The following is an 18,697-nucleotide window of genomic DNA, read 5'->3' on the forward strand; positions in this document are numbered from 1 at the left end:
GTTCAGTCCTTTCTTTTGCCACCCAGAGTGAGGAGCTCAGATACTTGGTCCATTGAGACATCAGTCTAATGCTCTCAGTTCCTTTGATTACAATGTGTTGGAAAAGCCATCTCTGGAGAGGGAAGAAAAGTTAGTTTATTACAATTATGGTGCTATACAAGGAAAATCAAAGCAGCAAACAGCAGGCAGTGTCCCTTTCCTCTTGAACTCCAATAATCAGCTTCAAACTCAACTGGGAGAGCAGATGGTGAGGTCAGAAAAATGAGGAAAACTTTATACAGATCTGTGGACCACTCCAGATCTTCTTGGATTCCCAACACCCTTAATTTTGTAATCTATCTTGATTACTTGAGGGATTGAAGCTTTCAGACTCCATTTTTTGACTAGTGCAGTAAAATGGCATACATAGATGATCCTTTTAAGGTATACTGTGTTCTTTTCTGATTGCGCCCTCCAGGGTTTAGATGCATAAATAGCCTCCCCTTTGATGGCTAATAAATGAATATTGCAGCAAGAAGCCTTTCTTGGAAGATTGGAATGATCAATCCACCTTTAGCTGGTTCATCATTGAGAAGATAGTTGCTTCCCAAACCTACTGTCTAAACCAGTGCTGAAATGGTTTCCAATTCACTTATAATATAAAGACATGGCCCCATCACGATGATAATTCCAGGATGCCTTGTGGATGGTGGTGCACATCTCCCATTTGTGATCTAGTAACCTTCCTGGCTTGAATTTGTCCTGACCGTTGTAGTAACATCCATGGTAACAGGAGCATTTCCAACCCCATGGATCATTTACCTTCATCCTTGACAGGGCTATCATCGAAGAGCCAAGAAAGAAAATTTGTAGAGTTGCAATAAGTATTAGGGTATTCTCATTCTCCATCAGACCAACAGGTTAAAAATAAGGTCAAATAGCTCTGGCATCTTTTTCACCCTGACAAAACGCTGTGTTCTGAAGCCATTTTTCTTACAAAAGAGATAGAGGGGATGGAACCATTCTGAGAGTGAGTGAAAGACTCCATGGCTTATGTTCCTCTTCTGGACATCTGTTCCCAATTCATCAACTCAGCAGAATACGATGGGGATGGGGTTCCAGATCCTGGGAGCTCCAGCTGCAAGACACAGGCCTTGGCCAGTTTGCGAAACCTTTGTGATGCTCCATGGTCAGGACTTCCTACTGGCCACATGGCTTGGAGAAGTCAGCCCACTCATCAGGGTGGAAGAGGTGTGCGGGGAATGGTGGTCCCAAGTCCACGTGGCTACAGCTGGGCTGGTAGTTGTCTGTCCTGAGGCGCTGGTACTGGGGCTGCTGCTCCCCCATCTGGTGCCACCAGTACCACTTGTTGCTCCAGGCCAGCTTCGAGAACACACCCCCAGGGTACTAACTCCCCGAACTTTGCTTCGCAGAACAAATCCAGAGTCAAGATTCAGCCAGTTCAGGGCACAGCAGCGCGGCTGCACTGAACTCCCAATCAGTGCCCACCCGGCCCATGACCTCCTCCCCGGAGCCCTGATACCTGTCAAAAAACTCAGAGAGACTTTTTTTTAAATTTTCTTTTCTTTTTTCTTTCTTTTTTAATTTAAATTTTAGTTAGTTAACATACAGTGCAACATTGGCTTCAGAAGTAGAATTCAGTGATTTGTCACTTACATGCAACACCCAGTGCTCACCATTAACAAGAGTCCTCCTTAATGCCCTTCAACTATCTAGCCCATCCCCCCACCTTCCTCCCCTCCAGAAACCTTCACTTTGTTTTCTATCATTAAGAGTCTCTTGTGGTTTGTTCCCTCTCATTTCTCCCCATCTTCCTATATGTTCATCTGTTTTGTTTCTTAAATTCCACATAAGAGTGAAGTTATAGGGTATTTGTCTTTCTGTGACCAACTTATTTCACTTAGCATAATGCACTCTAGCACCATCCACATCATTGTAAATGGCAAGATTTTGTTCTTTTTTATGGCTGAGTAATATTCCACTGTGTGTGTGTGTGTGTGTGTGTGTGTGTGTGTGTCTCACAACTTGTTTATCTCTTAATTAGTCATTGGACATTTGGGTTCTCTCCATAGCTGGGCTATTATTGACAATGTGCTATAAACATTGGGGTGCCTGTACCCCTATGAATCTCTACTTTTGCATCCTTTGGGTAAATAGTAACAGTGCAATTACTGGATTTCAGGGTGTTCTATTTTTAGTTTTTTGAGGAATCTTCATACTGTTCTCCAGAGTGGGTGCACCAGTTTGCATTCCCACCAGCAGTACAAGAGGGTAAAATAAAAAATTTTTGTAAGAGCGAGACAGAGAGTGCACACGAGTTGGGGAGGGAGGGGGAGAATTTTAAGCAGGCTGCACATGCAGCACAAAACCTTACACAGGGCTCAATCTTCTGACCAAAATCAAGAGTCAGATGCTTAAGCAACTGAGCCACCCAGGCAGCCCTCAATTAGGAGATACTTAATTCAACAATCCTAATGAATGGATCTTGTGTGGAACCTGACCCAAGCAAAACAAATGCTTTGTTATGTTGCTTTGTTTGAAGGAAAACAGGACCAGTATAGTGTTCATAGAAGGAAATCCAGAAGAACCGGGAGCCTTGAGGAAGAGAGGTTGGGAGTGAAGGCCAAGGAGGCGACCATGGGACCTCCTCTCTGCCATACCCACCTCAACCTCATTTAGATCTTGTCTCCAATTAGCCCCTCAATGAAATGTTTTGGTTTAAGTAGAATCTTAGAATAGGGATCCAGAAAAAGATCAGCTCTATTAAACCATGCCCTCCAACTCAACTAGAGATAAAACAAGAGAGAAAGGAGACATATCTCCAAATTCAATTCGATCTTCAGTTATGCTTTATAGAGAACTTATGTCATTCACAAAAGAGATGTAGCTTCCCAAGGGGAGACAGCAGGTGCACGTTTTCTCTCAAGGTTATTTAATTGCTGTCAGGAAGACATATGATTAACAAAACCAAATGCTGGAAATATGAAGTAGAGACAATTTTAAAGTTGTTTATATAGTTGATTACAGTATATCATACAATGTGTTCATATGCCATAAACCTGCCTATCACAAACTGTTTCCACACCTGTGCATCTGCACTCAACAGCCTACTGCTTCACTGTGCATACATTCCCAGCTGAGAGAATGGCCAGCACCCAGGAGAACACAGTTTTCCTTCATGGCCTCTCAGTCACCTTCTGCACACCAGCTTCACACCAGGGAAGCTGAGGCCTGAGGCCTGGTGACCGCCAACGTCCTCGACTGTGGTGAGAGGCCTCTGACCTCCACAAAATGACAGGCCTTTGGGGTTCCTCACTGTCCTTTAAGATATTGCTGTTCAAAACGAGGCCTGCTATTGTAATCTTGGTTACTGTTCAGAGATGAGACAAACACAGCATCGAGAGGAAGCATTTCAAATGTGGAGAGACATTTGGCAGGAGGAGGTTACGTCTGTTGAATCTAATAAAAAATGGGACTTGAATTTTGTGTGTATTGGTTTTATATTCCATTTTAACTTATTTTTATTGCACCTTAAAAAATATCAGGCTGTGGCAGATTGGAAATTTAAAAACAACAACAACAGCAACAACAACAACAAAACTTACCTTTCACCATACATAATCTGAGAAGCACTGCCTTAGAGTGATGGCCCCCATGCATGCTACATCCCAAAGCTTCCCTGTGACACTCTGACAGTTCCCAAGAGGCAGCCAATGGCAAAAATGTGGACCCAGAAAGACGGTCTTCTGAAGGGTCAAAGGGCCACTCATAGATGAGAAGCAAAAGTCAAATCTGCACATGGGTTAGGTCCACACCAAGGGTTGGTAGATCTCATGAAACCAGTCCAACTGACCCCTGGTCGCAGGATAACACTTAGCCTTTCCAAGAGTAAGAGTGTAGTAATGGTAGCAATAGAAGCAGCAGTGGCCAAGACTTACATAGGACTTAACCATGATGCCGCTACCATTCTAAATACCTTACATATACCAAATGACGAGTGGTGCCTCTCTTTGGAGTGATGTATATGCATGTCGACACACATACACTGGGAAGCGTAGCGTTGCGTCTGTTTACAGTGATTCCTTACACAGCCCTGAAAATTTGCTAATGACTGACCCCTTATTTGAATATGTTAAGACATCACGACAAATATACTAGAGACACTAATCAAAGAATAGAACAATAATATCCAGTAATAACTCCAATAAATAGGAAGTTTGTGTTCAGATATTCATCATAGAGCTCAGCTGGAAAAAAATGTTAATGCAGAAATAGCATCCAATCTTGGAAAGTAGGGGGATAGTTTGAGCTATGTTTTCACTTTTTTGTTGTTGCACTTGGAAATTCTCAGGCAGGAAACAGAGATTCAAAAAATACATGTAAGAGGCAAAGACAACAACACAGCAAAACTTGCTTCCCAGCACAGAGACATTATCTAGTACCCAGTCTTTCATTTACTAGTTCTCCCCACCCATCCAGAAAGGTTATGAGACTGAGGCACAGTTCAGATATTTCTGTACTCTTTGCCCCAATGTTGAGGTTTAATAAATGTTCACATTTTATGAAGCCCGTATTTCACAAGCAGAATCTATCTGCCCTTTGAGAATGAGCCTTCTTTGCCTCTTACATCTGCCCTCTCCTGGAATCTCTGCTACATCCAGGGCTACCCCACTGCTGTGGGCAGCGAGATTCCCTGCTTGGGTTTGGAGTGGTCAGAATATGTTCATCACACACAGATTTTCAGTCCATCTTTGTAGGAAGGGATCAAGGAGTTCACCCTGGTGAAACATAAGTAGAGGAAAAATTAGCTCCTCCCTCATGTTTCCATGGCCCTTATCCCTCCTTAGGTTCTGGGCATGAGCTGAGGCTTGACTTTGTGGGGTTAATGGATGTTCCCAAACCAACAGGAACATACATGGAGATGTTTTCTCCCAACTGACTAAAATCTCTCCTTCTTCCCACCAATTTAAAACCTAGTGGGAAAATGGTAATGCTAAAGCCCAATCAATTAATATTCGTTGGAATCCCATAACATTCCAAAGCCATGATTCCTGCCCCTAATGAACCATGAATCTCAAGAGATTCTTCTCCACATTAACTCTCTGTGCCCTTCAAGATGAGGTCACGGGTGTAGGCGTCCTCCTGAAGATAGAGAAGAGAAAGAGAGAGCCTCCCAGGCAACTGGGTGAAAGACACAAGGTGAATTAGTGAAAAGACAAGAAGAGAAGGATATCTGTTACTTAGTGGGGATGTTTCCAGGACAGAAAGTCCTAATGAATTTTTTTTGTTATTTCTTATGTCTCTGTAGTAATAAGAAGTAGGATGATTCCATATAAAGTGCCTTCAAAAACTTGTTGGGATGTCTGGCTGGGTCAGTCACTGGAATGTGCAACTCTTAATCTCAGGTCATGAGTTCAAGCCCCACACTGAGTGTAAAGATTACTTAAGATTACTTGTCATTTTTACCTTCCCAACAAGAGATGACAAGGATATTAATATCTCCATTTTAAAGATAAGGACACCAAAACTCAGGAAGAATAAGTCTTTGTTCCCACAGTCACACATATTGGAGCAGAGCCAGCACCTTAATGAAAGTTCTGCTCAGTATTCTTTTGGGTGCCTGGTTGGCTCAATCTGTAGAACATGTGACTTTTGATCTTGGGGTCATATGTTCAAGCCCAATGTTGGGTGTGGAGCCTACTTTAAAAAATAAAATGAAATAATAAATAAACTCTTAAGCTCAGTGCTCTTTTACCATCATAGCTGCGCTTATGGTCTTTCCCTGGATTTAATATATCCAAAACTGAATTCTTTATTATTCCTATAAATGTTTCTTCTCTCAACTTCTCTATAAGTCTGGGAGTTATCTTTGATACTTCATTCTCTCTCACTTTCCCAAACCCAACCCATCACCAACTTTTGGCAATTTTACCTCCAAACCCCCCTCTTGCTACTTCTAGCTACACTGCATGGGTCAAGCACTCTGGTCACTTATTTGTTAAATGCATGTCAAAGTGGAATGAGTCCAATTAAGAATGTCACCAGGAAGACAAAGTAGTTGGGAGATGAGCTGGATTTCCATTTATTTATTTATTTATTTATTTAGAAGACACAAGTGAGGGAGGGGCAGATAGAGAGAGGAGAGAGAGAGAATCCCATGAGGAGCAGAGAAAGAGAGGGAGAGAGAGAGAAGCGGGGTTCGACCTCACCCAAAGTGGGGCTCCACCTCAACCGACACGGGGCTCGAACTCATGAACTGTTAGATCATGACCTGTGCCAAAGTCAGATGCTTAACTGACTGAGTCACCCAGGTGTCCCTGGATTTCCTTTTAAAAATAAGATTTTTTAGAAGTTTCTTCAAAAGAAAATAAGAAAAAATTAAGCTTGAGGGTCACCATATTTCACTTGGTTATATTGGGAAGGATAAGTTGTAGCCATGGTAGTCTGAAATTTGCGTTTTAACTTCTCTGAGTGCAACTGAGATCTTTTCTGGAACAGGACAGTTTCAACCAAATGCGTTGTGGTTTAATAACAAAAACAAGCAATGCTTTAGATGATCTACTTAATCACACTCAAAGCTGGGAAAAAAATATTCCTACAATTTTATGGATTGATGTGTATTTATTTTTGAGAGAGAGAGACAGACAGATTGCAAGCCAGGGAGGGGCAGAGAGAGGGAGACAGAATCCGATGCAGGCTTCAGGCTCTGAACTGTCAGCACAGAGCCCGATGCGGGGCTTGAACTCAGGAACTGTGACACCATGACCTGAGCTGAAGTTGGATGCTTAACTGTCTGAGCCACCCAGGCACTCCTATAATTTTATGGATTGAAAACTGAGGTACAGAGAGGCAAAGTGACTTGCCCAGGGTTACACACCAACTAAGACTAGAATCCAGAATACCCACACCTACATAGGTGTTTTTCCCCTGTCGGCTCTGTTAACCTCTTGGATGCATTCTGTTCTAATATTTTAATGCTACGTCAACTCAAACAATAAAAGGACAATAAAAGGAATGTGAAGGGCATTCAGAGATTTAAGCTGAAGTCTGTGGCACAAACAACATGGCCCAGAGACCGAAGTTCTTCTATTGTTGTTCTAGAGACAGTGTGTGTGCTCCAGAAAATCAAAAGCAAAGACCTTAGTAAGAAATTGTCTTAAAGGACAAGAGTGTTAAAAATAACTATAGCTACAATAATTTGGCAATGAATACACAATATTAAAAGAGGTAAGTTGTGATATCAGAAACATAAAAGGGAGGAGTAAAAGGGTAGTTTTTGTATGTAATCCAAATTTGGTTGTTAATATAAAATAGACCATTACATCTATAAGATATTTTATGTAAGCCTCAAGGTAACCAGAAAGCAAAAACCTCCAGTACATTCACAAAAGATAAAGAGAAGGGAATCAAAGCAGTCCGCTGTGGAAAGCCATCAGTTCACAAGGAAAGGCAGCAAGAGGGGTAGAAAGGAACAGTGGGACTACAAAGCAGCCAGAAAACAATAAGATAGCAATAGTAAGTCCTTACCTATCAGTAAGTACTCTAACATAAATGGATTAAATTTTCCAATCAAAAGGCATAGAGTTTCTGGGTGGATTAAAAAAAAACAAAACACCAAACTATATGCTGCCTGTAAGAGACAAAGTTCATACTACCCAGAGCCATCTATAAATCCAATGCAAACCCTATCAAAATTCTATCGGCATTTTTCAAGAAATAAAAAAAAAAAATCCTAAAGTTCATGTGGAACCATAAAAGATCCTGAATAGCCAAAGTAATGTTGAGAATGAAGAACAAAGCTGAAGGCATCAGCCTTCCTGATTTCAAACAAGATTACAAAACTATAGGAATCAAAACAGTATGGTGCTTGCATGAAAACAGACACATAGACCAATGGAATAGAATAGAGAGTCAGAAATAACCCCTTGCATGTAGAGTTGACTAATATTTGACAAGGGAGCCAACAATACTCAATACAGAAAGATAGTCTCTTTAATAAGTGGTGCTGGGAAAACTAAGATAGTCACATGCAACAGAATGAAATTGGGTCCCTATCTTATACCATACACAAAGATTAATTCAAAATGAGTTAAGGACTTAAACAGAAGAATGGAAACCATAAAATTCCTAGAGGAAAGCATGGGGGAAATCTCCTTGACACTGGTCGTGGCAATAATTTTTTGGATATGACACCAAAAGTATAAGCAACAAATGCAAAAATTAATAGTGGGACTCATTAAACTAAAAAGTTTCTGCACAGAAAGAGAAACAACCAACAAAATAAGAAGGCAACCTAGGAAATGGGAGAAAATATTTGCAAATCATATATCTGGTAAGTGATTAAAATCCAAAATACATAAAGAACTCATGCAATTCAATAGCAAAACAAAACAAAACAAAAATCCAATTTCAAATGGGCAAAGGAACTGAATATTTTCCAAAGAAGATATACAAATAGCCAACAGGTACAGGAAAAGACGCTCAATAGCACTAATCATCAGGAAAATACAAATCAAAACTACAAGGAGCTATCACCTCTCACCTTTAGGTGGCAATCATCAAAAAGACAAGAAATAACAAGTGTTGGTGAGAATGTGGAAAAAAGGGAATCTCTGTGCACTGTTGGTGGGAATGTAAATGAATACAGCCACTATGGAAAACAATATAGAGGTTTCTTAAAAAATTAAAAATAGAACTGCATATGATCAGCAATCCCGCTTCAGGGTATATATTCAAAGGAAATGAAAATAGGGTCTCGAAGAGATACCTGCACTCCCATGTTCACTGCAGCATTATTCACTATAGCCAACTCATGGAAACACTCCAAGTGTCCATCAAAGGATGAATGGATAAAGATGCGGTATATGTATATACTGTATACAATGGAATACCATTCAGCTAAGAGAAAGAAGGAAATCCTGCCTTTGCAAAAAACATGGATGCACCTTGAAGGCATTGTGCTCAGTGAGATACATCAAACAGAGAAAGACAAATCCTGCATGGTATCCCTCAAATGCAGAATCTTAAAAAAAAAAAAAAAAAAAAAAAAAAGTCAAACTTACAGACACAGGGAGTAGAATGGTAGTTACCAGGGGCTGGTGCATGGGGAATGGAAAGATGTTGGTCAAAGGGTACAAACTTGCAGTTATAAGATGACTAAGCTTGGACGGATCTAATGTTCAGCCTGGTGATTATAGTTAACCACACCGTATTATATACCTGAAAGCTACTTAGAGAGTAGACCTTACAGGCTGTTGCCACAAAAAAAGAAATGGCAATCGCGTGAAGTGATGGAGGCGTTCACTGATGCCACGATGATAGTGATTTCCCAGTATAAATACCTCAAACAAATATGTCATACGCCCTTAAACCTATACAACGTTATATATCAATTATATCTCAATAAATCTGGGGAAAAAGATCTTTCCTTTATTGGTAAAATGACAATTGTACAGGGAAAAACTCACAATGACATATTTCCATAACACTCTCTTACACACTGGTTCTTTTTGCACCGGATGTAAATGCTTCTTCAACTGACTGTTAATGTTACCGATCTCCTCTCTTCAAAATCTTTCCAAAATATGGTCCTTCTTGGAATCAGAAGCCATATATTCTAAAGAAACTCAAGAAGGAATCTAAAGGAATTTTTCCAATTTACTGTTCTATATAGGTTGAGTTGGGTCACTACAAAATAAAATCTTTTTTGGTCAGCTCTGGGTAACCTAGGCAAAGTATTTCTTTTCTCCCCACATGTATGTTGTTGAAAAATCTGCCATAAGCTTCCCCAAAGCTGGGTCTTAATGCTAAAGTACACTTGTAGAACTGCAAAGATAATAAGAAAAAAAAAATCTGTCAGTGATGTAGACGAAAATGAATGTTAGAGCCATTCCCATGCAGCAGAGAAAGACTCCAATGTTTACATAATCCCAGCGTGCATGTGTGGCTTCTTCTACATTTCCCTGCTAAAACTCATCTGGCTTTGCTCAAGATCTCAAATGCAGTGAATGTGAGGCAGCACCTAATATTTATTCATGCCATTGTCAAGAGCATCTTTGCAGTTCTTGCCAAGGTCTGCCGTTGAATATGTTTATCCAGCTGCGTGGCAAAAGCATAATACACAGTCATCATTTTACTCAGTCACCTACTCAATAGTTTCTTCTATGATTAAATTAACTCATAAATATTACACTTTTAATGCCAGAAAGCCATGGTTCATCCGGCCGGTTGAATACTTGTTTGTCCATTTTCTAATATTGCTGGGCACCCATTTATTTCATTACGGAGTCTGAAACAGTGACTATCATTGCAATTACTTAATATGCACAATAAACAGAGCAGGATGCTTCCATGCGCTCCTTTGCTAGGTAGTGCAAGGCCACTGGAAGAAATTTTGTAAAAAGCACCAAGGACCTGTGGGAGCTGTGTTGGAAATGGTTTTGGTGTGTATGAGCAAATGTGCTCTGACTGCTTAACACAAAGGACAGAAATGTTGGTTCTGTTTGCAACTGGCACCATCTCTTGCTCGACCAAGGAGGGTCTCAAATAAACACACACACCTGGCCTTGCCCACGCTCGACTCATTACCGGACTGTGCTCATGACCCCTGCAGGCACTTGCCACGTACTGTGACATTTTGAGACTTCTTTCTCTAATATCCACCTGAACTTCTTTCTCTGAACTTCTTTCGCTAACATCCACACGCGGTCTGGCTGCTTAAAGCAGCCTACAGAAGGTCTCACACACTCATCTTCATATTAGTCAAGGGATTACAGCTTAAGGGCAAAAGTCTGCCTTTGCCCTCCAATGCCAGCCCTGTGTCAGCAACACAATATGCATCTGCAAAGATACGTGGCCCTGGAGGCAAGAGCCACATGCTGCAGGACCCTTCTCAAATCACCTCCTGAATGAAATATTTATAGCTGGCACTGCAGGGCAGTTAGCTTTTCCAGAATTATACCCAAATTTGCACTATCATTCTGGGAATAGCCTTGGTTAGCAATTGCTCATAATGTCAACGCTTTTGGAAACTTTTTACAGTCATTTTATTGTTTTTATTTCAAAAATAAAACTTAAAAGAGCTTGAAAAGTAGGTTTTTAGATGATCACGCAACGGCCTGATTTCAGGGGTTTCAGTTCTATGCATTTTACTTTATGTGCACCTACTGAAATTAACCAAAATTAATCCATATTTGAACAAAGACTGTGGATACAAATGAGCCCTAACTTCCGAGACTACTCGGTGCAGAGCACTAGCTGAAGCGTTTGGAATGCATTGGCCCTGGGAGGCGAAGTTATAGCAAACAACATATGGGCTTTAAAACTGGAACTATCCAAGACAGAACAAGAAAGCTATTTTCACTTTCTTGTTCCTTTTTTTCCCCCCTCCAGAAGATGAATGATTTCTAATCACATTTTATTTTCATCTTTAGAGCTGGATCCCAGAAGAGCCAGGTCGGTTTGAAACTGCTGGTGAGTGTGCAGCCCAGTCCAATGATTACCTAATGCGTTTGTGTCATCTGCTTTTCCTTGTTGTGTGAAAACACACTAAGGAAATGTGTAAGTCCACTGAATTGTTCCCAACTCTTTTATTCACCTTGCAGCATGCTAGTTCCTTCCCTTGGCACTGATATCATTATGCATTTGTCAAAGATAGACTGTCATTTTAGGGCCTCTATTATGTGCAAGAATTGGCAGCAAATTTTGCCACTGGGACTTGCTTATATCCTCTGTATGTTATTGTACTTCTTTGGCATTCAGTAAATTCCGTACACCCACTTCTTTGATGTTCATTCCAGCCCCTAAATGTGGAAACAATGACTGAAATTTTGGATCAAAGCATCCGTTGATGTCAGGCACACAGCTCTCTGCTCGTTCCCTAAAACATAGAGTACCCCCAACCCCCATACACGATCTAGACCGATGGTCCTCCAAGAACAGCTCTGGCTGCTGCAGTGCAAAGGCAAAAGAGGAAGTTAGAGACAACTCCAAGGTTTTAAGAAAAAGAAAGAGATGAAACAAGGTGGCAAAATTGAAGTTCATGATCATTTCTAACCAGAGAGAAAGCTAAGGACTGTTCCAATTGGTTCATCTGTCGCCCCCACCCCCTTCAGCCCTGCCCCCATCGGTCTAGCCTAGTCTAGCACTTCTCCTGAGCCAGGCTTTTTTTCAGGTTTGGGAAAGTCTCTAGATCTAATTTCTGTATAACGTCAGCTACACTAGATGGCTCAGATTTTTTAAAACAACTTTTTAAAAGAAGAATTAAAGGGCTCATGAATTAAGGACTTATAAAAGTAATTGACAAAAAAAAAAAAAACCCAGAACACCAAAATTTTAGTGAGTTACTTTTGCAAACTAGAATTCGCTGTCTGGAACACATTTCCAATGTTTGCTTTTGCTTTACTCCTGGGATGCCAGTGTAAATAATTACTTCATTCAATTTATTTCACAGGTCAACTTTGACTCATAAAAGCATTAAAGCAGGTAACCCCCTAGGGATGTTGGGAAGACAGATGAGCAAATAGATATGAAACTGTTATAAGCTCTTTGAGGGGGGAAAAAAAGACACTTTATAAATCCAGGGTATTTTATGGTTATGTTTTCACTTCTCTCCATTTGGTATCCAGAATGTGTTAGTTATAATTAATATACAATGTTGGGAACTATTATAAAAGTACCATATTCCTTTTAAGTATAGTGAAGAAGATAATTGTATTTGGGGAATTTCATCCTGTATAAATTAGAAGAATTCCCAGGAGAGTGCCATAATTGAGAATTGGGCTGACTGCACTGAATGGAGAAGAGAGTTGTCTTAGCATGGTAGCATGTGCTCAATCAAACCGTAGAGTGCCAAGGAGGTAACATAACGGCCCTTAAAATATCCGTTTCAGATTGCCTAAGTGGAAAGTTTTTACAGCCAGACGTATGCAACAGTGACATCCAGCGGTTGTAGAGATAATTACAAGTGTGTCTCATTTTAGAATATAAAATGTTTCATATTATAATCAAATGTTTTGTATTGTCAAATGTTGTTACAGTCTTTTTCTGGTCACAGTGTAAGTCCATAATGCAGACTAGATTTCCAGTGAAGCTAAATTTACTGTTTATTTACTAAGTAGTTTCCAAAGTCGGTTGTTTCATTATTATTTGGTTGCTTTTTTAATTTTACTAAAATTATAGCAGGTCTACTCTCCAAGCCTCTCTCTGACCCTCCTAAACACACCTAAATATTTTTTCAAGGATAAATGAGACTTTGCGTATTCTGCACACCCAGCAAAAATGGACGCTGTGCTTGACTCCATTGTTAAACACTCCAGGGAAGGCATGTGTGACCCTGAATAATTTCATTGTTGTAGAATTGCTCTAAGAAATTCATTACGATTTTTTCCAAGTCATTGAAGAAGAGAAAGAAGGAGAGGAAAGAGGATAAAAGGAAAGGAAAATAAAGGAGAGAAGGGGAAAAGGAAGGAAGGAAGGAAGGAAGGAAGGAAGGAAGGAAGAAAGGAAGGGAGGGAGGGGAGGACGGAGGGAGGGAGGGAGGGAAGGAGGGAAGACGGAAAGAAGCAGGAAGAATGGAGAGAAAGGAAGGAAGACAAAGAAGAAAGAGAGGAAGGAAGAAGAGGGAAGAGAGAACAGGACTACCCTTTGATCTTTAATAAGTTTTGGTAACGGGTGCATTAATGTGATAAAATATCTAAAGAGGGAATTCAAAGAGCTGTTAGCCTCTAAAATTTTTTTCATTTTAAATTGCATTCTTTCAATTGGCAGGCAGCTAAGACTATTAGTAATAATAATAATAATAATAATAATAATAATAATTTTCATTTAAAAATATCCCAGAAGAGCCACTGCTGCTTAGAAGTACCTAGAACAATGCCGCTTATGAAGCACCCCCTCTGCCATACTGGGCAAGAACTCGACAGAAGCCTGTTAGGTCACCTCAGCCTGTACATTATTTACATCCACAGCAATGCTGGGCACAGCAGGTGACTGCTTACCAACTTGCCAGGCGGCACTCCTTCAGAGAAACCGTCATCTTGTGGCAAGCTGTTTCTCCATCTTAGACTCCCTTGTGTTGGGGTTTTTCTCTTCAACTGGCTGCCTCTTTAAAGTCAAGATGGGAAGAACTTGAAAGTGCCCTCTTTCACTTCTTCCTTGTTAGAGGAAGGGGAAAAAAATCAAACAAAACAGACAAAATATCTACCCAACTCCAGCGAAAAAAAATCAAGACATAACTCCATAAAACGTGCCAGTTGCCCTTTAGCTAATACACTCCCATTGTTTGGTGGAACATCATAGAAACTGTTGCATCGAAGGAGCATGTGTGCGTGAAACCCGTGATTTGCACGAAGCAAAGAGCGCTAGGACAAAGAAATGGGGATGGTCTCTGCAAGGAAAGTCTGGGAAATGATTCCCATTTGTGTCAGAGAGAGTTAGGGGAGATGTGCATTGAAACAGAGCAGGTAAATCTACAGCCTTAAGCCAGGTTTGTTTGCTTTTCCAAGGCCTTTGAACTGCATGCTGGCCTATCCAGATTCTGAAGAGAAAGAATGCCGTGCTCCCACCACTACTCTCCCAGTGTCTTCACCTGGAGATTCCTCTGCCCTGTTGCTTCTCCCAGAAACTTTCACAGCAGGGCTTCGTGGGGGACATAGGGAGAATTAGCGTGCCCAGGTCTCACCTCCCCTTGGAGTTCTGCGAGAAACTGGTGGGGCCGGTTCTTATTTTGTGCTCCCAGGAAGCCCAGTTCGATGGTTTCTACAGTGAAGTCCGGGGTCCCTCCAGAGCGAAGGTAGAACTTTCCCTTAACATGCCCGGGCTTCCTGCACCAAGGTTGCTTCAGCCACCGCATTACCAGCTCTTGCCAGTCCGAGGAGCAAGAGGCTGGCATGAGGAGTCCGTTCCCTTCTTTTCTCCCTAAAGAAAAAAACCCGTCCTGCAAAGCTTTCTCCAGGACAAAAAAAAAAAAAAAAAAAAAGCAGTTACATAGTTACATGACATGCATACCCTTTCCTTGCTTACAGCTTTGGGTATAGTTTTACTGCAGTATATAATCTAATAATCCATTTAATTTCTTTAGAGAGATGTTTTATATATATACAGGTGGCATTTGGGTGGAATCACATGCCATAAACCTGTCTGCTCCTATCCGGGTTGAGAATACAGAAAAGGATCTGTTTTACAGACATTCCAGAATTTTTACATGGTCAATTGGCTGGTCTTGTATTCTGGAACATATCAGAGCGTCTGCAGGAAAATATATATATAAATTCTATAAAATGGTGGCAGGATTTCTGATTTACTGATAGTGCTGGTTTGAATTTTCACAAAAATATTTAGCCATAGGACAATGTATTAGGCGTATTCTTAAAGGTAAATAACTGCAGCCAATAAAAGTTCGGCCTATAAAGGGTCCCATCTTCTACTAGTTTTCTGCACCGAGAATTACTACCAGTATAATCATGGCTCCCTGCACACTAATATTTCCTCTGATACAGTATGATCAATGTTGTGGAAAAACATTTATTATATTTCTTCTAGCTACTTAAAGGCATTACTGAATTATGGGCATCGCAAAACGAATCCACTGTGCATTTTTTCTTTATGTGACGTTTTTACAATCTTCATTTTCTGCTTTGCAGCCACTGAGCTATAGAGATCCACACTTTGTCCCTCTTACAACTGCCACTGGGGCCACCCTCTCCTTTCTGCTTTATTACATCTGAAATGCACTTCATATGATAACATTCCTTTTCATTCTGTGCCAGACTCTTATGTGAAAGGAAGAAGTGATGAAAGAAATTAAACAATCGGTGTTGTTAATGATAGTTCTTAATCTCCTTACCTAACAAAGGTTGTGAAGTTTAGACTGAGAGGACAAGGGGAGGAGATGGTATTTTACGGAATCATTCCCGAAGAGCTGATAGACTCGGGATGGGTGTGGGTTTTGCAGTTTTGACATTTAACAATTTTATTAACATCTTGGCTTCTTAATCCATGGGATCTGCAGCTGGGAGAGAGTGTCCAGCTAACAGCCCGTGTCTCAGGCCCTGCCAGGGGATGAATCAATTAGCAAGAGAAGCAATGATGCAAATGCTCCGGGGTCGGTCACTCGGGATGCTGTTTGCCTTTTTGATAGAGAAAGCACACCATAAATAACATCACACCTCAGGAAATCATTCCGGGAGGCCCAGATGCCGGCCTGGCCGCTGCCGGGGACGGAAGGAATCATTTGCTCATTGTGTGTATTTCCCCCATCTCAGTCAATGGAGGATTTGTAGTAAAATCAAAGTATTTAAAAGGAGGACAGTATGTGGTAACGGAGGCATGGTTAGTAATTTTTTTAGTACCAGAACCTGTGATTTATGACCCAGAGTTACAGCCAACTTTATTACAAAAATGACTTCACCCATAATAACCTTATTCAGGGCTCTCTGGAGAATGATGTAGTACCCAACAGCATTATAATCTAGCAAATATTCACAAACAATTCCCGCCTCGGTCTCCTTTCCACCTCCCACCACCACCCCAGAGGCAGGCTTTCCCCTTCACCCGCCTGGAGAAGTTGGGTCCCAGGAAAGATGGTGTGCTCTTTCTGTGGGGATTTGCCTGGAAGAAACCAAGACAGAAAGCTGCCTCCTGGACACCTTCCCCAACCTTATACCCTGAGGAATAATGAGCACAAGACACCCACTCACCCTTCACTTCCTCCCCTCCCAGAACCCTCCTCGCTCCGTGTACCCCAGTCTACTCTTCCAGAGCTCTGATACCCACCACCTGAGAAAGGCTCGCCCAAGCTCCTCCCTCCCCCATTTAAATTGCTATGGTAACCGCCAGCTCCACTAACACTGCTGGGGCTGGGTGTCCAAGCAGGGTCCCCTGGGCGTAGGGGATCTAGGAACTGGCCCTCCATCTTATTAAACTCTGGTGTCAGTTCCTAGCAATTGTTCTAAATTTACACCCTCAGAGTGGCTTAGTGGGATTACATGTCCATTTGCATTAAAACAGGTTTCTGTCATTAAACTGCCATACAATAAGCTTCCTTGGGACAAATTAATGAGCTCTAAATATCATCAAGTAGAAGTTCACTTCACCAAGAGGGCCAATAAGGGGGGGCAGAAGGAAGTGACTGCTTAGAAATCTTAGCCCAGGAGAAATATAAGTGCCAGCTGAAGGAGTCTTGTCCTGTTTCTTAGCTGTGAGATAAATGGTTCTGATTTAGGGCTGATCTGGGAGAGTTGGTGACATCCTCCCTGCTCACCCACATCCCACAGTTCACCCCCTATTCCGTGTTCCAAATATGCCTTTCCCTTGACCCTGGCTGCTGAAATTTGCTGATGGACCATTAGCCCCTTTACTCTGTGGTGTGTCTCAGTCTGTTGTCTGTCTGTCCTTGAGGAACTTGTGTGCATCCAAATTGCCTGGAAATAACATGCACACAGCACACCATCACCTGTAGCTAGAGTGAACGCCCCCAACTCTAAAATGCCTGGACGGTTGTCCGGGACTGTCTGGGCCATCAGTCATGGACCTGAAACCCAGAACGCTAGTCCTGATTAGGGGCACCTTGCTTTGGCCATCTAGAAGCAGAATAGGAACCGGAAACCGTTTTTAAGGCTGGATTTCCCCTGCTTACAAGGACTGCCGACACTTTCGCTTACAAACACGAATACGTGTCTAAGTAGAAATTTTTCATCAAACACAGGTAAATCAATCTCCAAACTTTCCTTTATGTAAAGGAGTAAGGTTGACTGCTAGACAGACTTCCTGAGTCACATAAGCTGTGATCTCATTTCTGAGTAGTCTTAACAGGGGACAGTAATGTATGATTGAGACACTGCTATATTTAGGAATGACAAGATGGGCATTATTAATAGCTTAATTGACATTAAGGCAATTACCCCTACCCTTATTACAGTTTGTAGAATTACACAGAAAATATTGGCTGAGGCCTTTTTCTCCCTAGAGCTACCCAAGGATACAGCATTTTATTTCATGCCAGATCCCAGCTTTGACATTAGATACTTAGCCATAGAATGATTCCAGTAAATCATTATAAATGCATTATAATAAAGATGTTATGAGCTATCAGATATTAACCCCCAACCCCTAAAGAGAGATAAATAGTCCAGTTGCCTGATTCCCACTTTTGTTTCGTAAGAAATAAGCTTTTGCAAAGAGCAACTGACTAATGAATTATAAAATGGTGTGTTGAGCTCAGATAATTAAACAATGCATTTTAGTGTCTAGTGCAGGATGAACACTAAATCATACACAAATAAAAAGGGAAAAACCTAACCCCTAAGCCCAACTCCTATTTTCAAATAACATTAGAGGTTGGTCTATAGTCCAGAAATGCTTCAACTCTTTTCTTATCTGATTAGAAGGGCATATCAATTGTAAGATCAAGACACAAGTAGGTAAACTAAACCAAGAGTCACAACAAGAATTCTGGAGGTGCTAATTTCAGATAAGCCCACAAGGTTATTTTAATGGAGATTTTACATGGAGATAACTTTTCTTCCCAAAGTGTTTACTGGGGCAAAAGTCTAGAAGAGTTTTGAAGCTTCCAAGTTTCCTTATACTGTCTGAACTCATGGTAAAACATATGGAGGAATGTTAGGAACTGGGATCAATGGTGGTCTTGGACTTGTAGTGCTGGAAAGACAAATGGGAGGTAGGAGGGGTAGGGAGGTGG

General features: G+C 41.2%; 1 pseudogene; it reads right to left on the minus strand.

The window, feature by feature from the left end:
• Positions 1–365: 365 nt before the first annotated feature.
• LOC102960585 lies at positions 366–14,035 on the minus strand (annotated as a pseudogene).
• Positions 14,036–18,697: the final 4,662 nt, after the last annotated feature.

This window comes from Panthera tigris, chromosome C1, assembly GCF_018350195.1.
Source record: "Panthera tigris isolate Pti1 chromosome C1, P.tigris_Pti1_mat1.1, whole genome shotgun sequence".
NCBI lineage: Eukaryota > Metazoa > Chordata > Mammalia > Carnivora > Felidae > Panthera > Panthera tigris.